Below are 7,783 nucleotides of genomic sequence, written 5' to 3'. Positions count from 1 at the left end.
ACATGTTTGTATTACAAAAGAAAATCCACAAATTCATTAGAAATTGGCAGGGCAGGCTGAGGAAGTAGGTAGATGTAAAATGTCTGTAAATGGCGAAAGAACATAAACCCAAGACTGAATAAACGATGTTAAATATCCATGCCAAGGAGACAAAAATATGTTAGGATACAATTACCATTAAGACACCACAAGCAGGTCCGTATCCTGCCGCGATGACTTAAAAGAGTTGGTTATTAGCCACAATGTGTAGGCAGTCTCATGCCAACGGCCATACCACGTTGAGAACACCGCTTCTCGTCCGATCAGCGAAGTTAAGCAACGTTGGGTTTGGTTAGTACTTGGATGGGTGACCGCCTGGGAACACCAAATGCTGTTGGCAATAATGTTTTTTGTTTTGTTTTGTTTTGTTTCGTTTGTTTTTGTTTGAATGGCTGGCTCCACGGGAAATTCACGGAGTTGTGTGGAATAAGGCCTGGTAAAATGAATTAATATGTATGTCATGTTTAAAACAAACTCGCTTAATATAGATATTGTGTGAGGCTTTATACAAAAACAAACAACCAAAACAAAACATGTTGTATATATATATAGCTTAATCCGGGTTTGAACTCGCAACTCCAAGAATACGCATCACTTATATACACTTTACCACTGGACCACTGCTGCAGGACACAAGCTTGATGCTGAGGTATCAATTTAATGACGTAAATGCCATTTCCACAAATAAATGATAATTAAAAAGTATTTGTATGTACAAATCTTTTCTGTTTAAAAGGCTACAATATCAGTTACTGATATAATTTGTGTTAATGTTTCTATACCCACAAGAAGGCATATTTTTGCTTATATGTAAAGGGTACGGAGAACGAATCCACAGACCATCATTCCCCTCCCCTTCCCTCCCCCCCCCCCCCCCTCCCCCCTACTACCACCACCACCACCACCACCCCAATCACCACCAATCACCACCAATCACCACCAATCACCACCAATCACCACCACCACATCTAACCGAAAACCCCCTAACACATCAACCCTCCCCCCAATCAACAGGCGAAATAATAACCCTCAAATGCCTGCCTGCCTGCCTGCCTGCAAGCCAATACTAACGGTCTTCTCAGAAAGAAAATCTCTTTGTATCTGTATTACTTGATGAAATGTATGATTCTAATAATGAAAATAAATTTTGATGTCGGTTGTATGAGCATAATGACCAATATGCACATGATATGAATGAATTAAATAGTGTAGTTTTAAGTAATTAGGTTGTAGACACATTAAGCGGATATGATATTTGACGCGTCCAGAACTGGTGATTTTTGGTTTAGTTTTAAATGCACCACCACCACCACCACCACCATTGCTTCCCCAGAGCCTAATTAAGGACCGGTAAAAGGAGTCAATATGTATGTCATCTATAAAACCAAAGAATGAATAAAAAAACACACACACAAACCTACATAATAGTATTAGGAAGATTGTATGGCAAAAAAAAAAAAGTATTATTCCCATTGGGTCGTTTGAACTCGCGACTTCCAAAATACCAGCCACACACCTTACCACCCAGCCACCATAGAGTTGGTATAATTGTGCAACTTTAGTTATAAAAGTAAAGTTCTTATTGTCTCAAATCTTATTGTCTGTTCTATGAAAAGGCATGATGTAAATTATGTATTTTTTGAATGATTGAATTGTAGGCACATTAAGCGGATTCGATATTTGATATATCCAGAAAAGGTGATTTCTGTTCAGTTTTAAAATGCATCACCGTTAACGCTAAAGGACTGGTAAAACGACTCGATGTTTGTCATTTTTAAAATAAACACTAAAACTAGGCCCTTAACATATATAATGTTTGAATATAAATTGAATGCATATAAATACAAAGTGGGAGTGGCTGGGCTGGCTGGCTGGCTGGCTGGCTGGCTGGCTGGCTGCTGCCTGCCTGCCTGCCTGCCTGCCTGCCTGCCTGCCTGCCTGCTGGCTGGCTGGCTGGCTGGCTGGCTGGCTGGCTGGCTGGCTGGCTGGCTGGCTGGCTGCTGGCTGGCTGGCTGGCTGCTGCCTGCCTGCCTGCCGCCCGCCCGCCCGCCCGCCCGCCCGCCTGCTTGCCTTGCCTTGCCTTGCCTTGCCTTGCCTGTCCTGTCCTGTTATTGCCTTGCCTTGCCTTGCCTTGCCTTGCCTTGCCTTGCCTTGCCTGCCCTGCCCTGCCTTGGCTGCAGCTGGCTGGCTGGCCGTAAATCAACTCTTAACAACACCATACCACACCACACCATCACTCATCACCCATCACCCACCACCGGCCCCAGTCTCCCAGCCTCTCTTATATACCCGAGCAGGCCCTTTAAATTATTTGAATTGTTGCACTTCGGCCAATGGCAGGCACGATCGCTGCTGCTCAAACATATTCTGGTTCACAAGTATTATAATATATTATATTATATTATATTATATATATATATATATATATATATATATATATATATATATATATATATATATATATATATATATATATATATATATATATATATATATATTCATGAAACACATTAAAACCTTGATCATTTATTCATTCATTACGTCTAGTGAAGAATTGCTTTTGTTCATTTGTATGATTAAAAATTAATATAATATGAATTCCTCGCTTAAAGTAAAATATAAAATATATATTGGATTTATATGATTGGTTAATATTCCAAGTGATGCTGAATATCCCCTATAATTTTGTTTTGTTTGTTTGTTATGTACACATTCCAAATGAAATCAATATAAATGTTATTATTAATGTTTGAAAGTTGATTGTCTACTTGAATCTCTCTATTAAAGTGTGTGTGGCTCCGGATGGAGCCTGGTTATGGTATTTGTCGTGGTGGGTGGCAGAAGTGCTTACTTCTTCTCTGTCTTCTTTGGCAAAAGAACTGCCTGAATGTTTGGAAGAACACCTCCCTGTGCAATGGTTACGCCAGACAGAAGTTTGTTGAGTTCTTCGTCGTTGCGGATGGCCAACTGCAAGTGACGTGGGATGATACGGGTCTTCTTGTTGTCACGTGCGGCATTACCGGCGAGCTCCAGAACTTCGGCAGCGAGGTATTCCATGACGGCTGCCAGGTAGACAGGAGCGCCAGCACCGACGCGTTCGGCGTAGTTGCCCTTACGCAGCAGACGGTGAATTCTGCCCACGGGGAACTGAAGTCCGGCCCTGCTGGAGCGAGACTTTGACTTGCCCTTCACTTTGCCTCCCTTGCCGCGTCCTGACATTGCTGCTGCTGTTGTGGGTTTGTGGTGTTTTATGCCGCCCCGCAGATCGAGCTTCGTGTTATATACCCCGCTCAGGATCAAGGGAGCCCGCCACTGACCAATCAGCGCGCTCCGCCACGCGACCCGCTCTGAGCTGAGTCGCGAGCGGGATATAAAAGGAAAGCTCGCCTCGCGCAAAAGTTCATTATTGTATCGCAACGCCAGCCAGCACGAGCATCATCATGCCACCCAAGGCATCTGGAAAGGCTGCCAAGAAGGCCGGAAAGGCCCAGAAGGCCATTGCCAAGGGCGATAAGAAAAAGAAGCGCAGGAGGAAGGAGAGCTACAGCATCTACATCTACAAAGTGCTGAAGCAGGTCCACCCCGACACTGGTATCTCTTCCAAAGCCATGTCGATCATGAACTCGTTCGTGAACGACATCTTCGAGCGCATCGCCGCCGAGGCTTCTCGCCTGGCCCACTACAACAAGCGTTCCACCATTACCAGTCGGGAGATCCAGACGGCTGTAAGGCTCCTGTTGCCCGGAGAACTGGCCAAGCACGCCGTCTCTGAGGGCACTAAGGCCGTCACCAAGTACACCTCCTCCAAGTAAACGGCTTACTTACTGCCCTGTGGTGGTGGCTTGGCCTCAAACCAACAAACTCGGCTCCATTGGAGCCACACTTTAATTTCTAAAGAGATTGTGAGTGTTAGACACCAATACTATTATAACAAAAACCTCTGTCACTGAAAGCAAATAGCTATAAAATGAGAATATTTATGAAACTGTCTGTGTGTGTTTCTCTCTCTCAGTCTCTGTCTGTCTGTCTGTCTGTCTGTCTCTGTCTTGTCTGTCTCTGTCTTGTCTGTCTGTCTGTCTGTCTGTGTCTCTCTCTCTCTCTCTCTCTCTCTCTCTCTCTCTCTCTCTCTCTCTCTCTCTCTCTCTCTCTCTCTCTCTCTCTCTCTCTCTCTCTCTCTCTCTCTCTCTCTCTCACATATAAGCACTCGGTATCTTTTTTTTTTTCTAGAGATTAGAGATTCATTGTTATGTTCCACATTAGGATTACTATGCAGGCCACCCTCTTAGGTTTGAAAATGTCAAGAAAACGGTTAATTTAAAATGTCATCTCCTAACTTAACAGATTAAGCCAGAGGACCGAAAACAGAATAAAACAGGACTGGACAGTATGTCACTTATACAAGCTGCTTTTATTTCTAGTACAGTATGACAATTTTTATTTTGGGGGGGGGGGGGGGGGGTGGGTGATCCTTGACAGTGCATAAGAGCGAAAAGCGACGGCGTTTTGTTTGTAAGAGAACAGGTTGTACTACAAATGACTTGATTTATTGATATCACGTGTATGTATGACACCTAAATTAGTGTATTTGTTTATTTATTTATTTATTTATTATATGTGTAGATGAAGGTTAATTCATATGACTGATGCTAGGAATGTCTGAAATCTCCTTAGAAGGATATTTTGGCCCTGAGAAGGGCCGAGTTTGGTGTATACTAGGGTGGTCGATTTAGCTTATGCACGCTCTCCACGGATACGGCGAGCAAGCTGAATGTCCTTTGGCATGATGGTGACACGCTTGGCGTGGATGGCACAGAGGTTAGTGTCCTCGAAGAGACCGACCAGGTAAGCCTCGGATGCCTCCTGTAAAGCCATGACGGCAGACGACTGGAAGCGAAGATCGGTCTTGAAGTCCTGGGCAATCTCGCGCACCAGACGCTGGAAGGGAAGTTTCCTGATGAGCAACTCGGTGCTCTTCTGGTAACGACGGATCTCACGCAGGGCGACCGTTCCGGGCCTGTAACGGTGAGGCTTCTTCACACCCCCTGTGGCAGGAGCAGACTTGCGTGCTGCCTTGGTGGCCAGCTGCTTACGAGGAGCCTTGCCTCCCGTGGACTTGCGAGCAGTCTGCTTGGTGCGAGCCATGGTGAACAACTGTGGTTTGTGATGGCCGGCGCCGAAAAATTTTTGCTTATATACGCCGTCTCGAGGCGCTTGCTCGAGCGCCATTGGCTGCTCGACTCGCCTACGTCACCCCGTTGCCCCTCCCCTCCTTCCTCTGGCTGCAGCCAACAGGCGGCTCACCTCAATCACTATTATCGCTGATTTTGCTCTATTTTTTGGATTTGTGCAAAAGTCATTTCACAGGGACGTGAAACAGACGAGTAGGCAACTGCAGTTTTGAAAGCGTTGTGAGAAAGCCGTGTCTACTCGACCACAAGCGTAAAGTAAGGGCAGGCAGGAGTTGCAATGCTACTAGTACGTCCGCTTGATGGGATATAGTCGGGAAATCGTGCGGGCATTCGTCAATTCGATTCACACAACTTCAACACCATGACTGGACGCGGCAAGGGAGGCAAGGGACTCGGAAAGGGTGGCGCCAAGCGTCATCGTAAGGTGCTACGTGACAACATCCAGGGCATCACCAAGCCCGCTATTCGTCGCTTAGCTCGTCGTGGCGGCGTGAAGCGTATTTCGGGTCTCATCTACGAAGAGACCCGTGGCGTCCTGAAGGTGTTCCTCGAGAACGTCATCCGTGATGCTGTAACCTACACGGAACACGCCAAGAGGAAGACCGTCACTGCTATGGACGTGGTGTACGCTCTGAAGCGCCAGGGTCGTACCCTCTACGGATTCGGCGGATAAGAGCTTGGCTAATCCATCGATTCCACCCACCACCACCTCAAAACGGGACCTAATTAGGTCCCTATACTTTTTTTACTGAAGGGCTTAATAGACGATAACATAAATTGTTTTGATATCAGCTAGCACATTGGGTCTTATGAAATCTATTTTTTATCCTCGCATGCTTAAAGGGACTCTGATTGGGGAGGGAGGGGGGGGGGGGGGGAAGGTTTGTTACGTTATATACTAGCAGAGCAGGATCATTGGTGGGGGGGGGGGGGGTGAGGGGGAGAGAGAGAGAGAGAGAGAGAGAGAGAGAGAGAGAGATCTTTCCCAACTCTTCCTTTTTACATGAGTGAGCTACCCGTTTTATTCATTTTATCCTTCTCAGAGCTGTTTTGATAGTATCCAAATGATGGTAAATGAAAAGGGAGGACACGAATATCTACCCAGAATTCAGGACTGGCAATCGATATGCATGTTTGAGTGCGAATCTTTTTCTCTCTCAACTTAGGTATACGTTTATGTCGTACCTAAAAGCGAGAACCACACTATTGGGACAAGTATGCAAGGCCCAATTTTCCTAACAAGCACAGTTAATTTTGTTATTTTCGAACATTTCTTTCCAAATTGGTTTATCCAATTAACAGTATTATATTAAGATCATGAATTGCTGGGTTAGGTTAGGTTAGGTTAGCTTAGCTTAGGTTAGGTTAGGTTAGGTTAGGTTAGGTTAGGTTAGCTTAGCTTGGGTTAGCTTAGGTTAGGTTAGGTTAGCTTAGCTTGGGTTAGCATAGGTTAGGTTAGGTTTGATTACATTTCTATGTTAGATTTAACTCAAATTCAAAACAATTGCAGTCATTCGGCTTGTTAGTCAACTTGCCTCTAATAGGGGCAATTTGTCTAACAAGACTATTTAGTTTTGTGTGCATATATATATATATATATATATATATATATATATATATATATATATATATATATATATATATATATATATATATATATATATATAGCTTCAAGACTCCGAACCAATATAGAAGCATCAAGAGGAAGTGCTTGTGTTATGGGCCAATAGGCCTTCTGCAGTTACTTCCATTCTTATGTTTTTATTCCCATTGGTTCGTGTTTTATCTTGTGTAAATGTCAATCACCTTACCCAAAACTTTGGTACCATATCACCTCACCCATGTGTATATATAAATATATATATATATATATATATATATATATATATATATATATATATATATATATATATATATATATATATATAATATACAGAGTAAATCTACCCCAAAAGTAATGATTTATTTGTCTACAAAACTAAACTCTTTTTGGAATCATATGAGGCCCCTCCACTGAGGGGGGAGGCCTGGATGTTTATTGTCATGTGTATTCATGCTGCTTGCATGTCGTCGTTTATTTTGCCTTTGTTGTTTTCTTGACAGCTTTCTTTGCCTTGGGTGGTTTGGGAGATTTTGAAGCTCTCTTTATTTTGGGCTTTTTGTTCCCAACAACAAGCTGCTGCTGCTGCTGCTTCTTTTTCAAGGCTGTAGGTGGTTTGTTGCTTGTGGCGGCTTTCTTGGGAGTTACCACGGCCTTCTTTGCTGCTGTAGATGGTTTCTTGGTTGTGGTGGCTTTCTTGGGAGTTAGAACGGCCCTCTTCTCTGCTACGGCCAGCTTGAATGATCCACTAGCTCCACTTCCCTTGGTCTGAACAAGAATGCCGTCAGCCACTGCTTTCTTGAGAAATCTTCGGATGTAAATGGCGATCTTGGCAGCCTCGACTTTGTTGTTGGCAACAACGTACTTCTTGATTGCTTGTAGAGACGAGCCCTTACGGTCTTTGAGTGCTGCGACCGCGGCTAGAACCATTTGACTAGTTTTCGGGGGTTTGGGC

General features: G+C 44.1%; 1 non-coding gene across 1 annotated transcript; it reads left to right on the top strand.

Moving 5' to 3' along the window:
• Positions 1–260: 260 nt before the first annotated feature.
• Positions 261–379, top strand: LOC138360447 (5S ribosomal RNA). The gene has a single exon (XR_011226395.1). It is a non-coding gene; the product is annotated as a 5S ribosomal RNA (ribosomal RNA).
• Positions 380–7,783: the final 7,404 nt, after the last annotated feature.

Source organism: Procambarus clarkii, unplaced genomic scaffold, assembly GCF_040958095.1.
Source record: "Procambarus clarkii isolate CNS0578487 unplaced genomic scaffold, FALCON_Pclarkii_2.0 HiC_scaffold_110, whole genome shotgun sequence".
Taxonomy (NCBI): Eukaryota; Metazoa; Arthropoda; class Malacostraca; order Decapoda; family Cambaridae; genus Procambarus; species Procambarus clarkii.
This window is presented reverse-complemented; position numbering and strand designations above follow the sequence as displayed.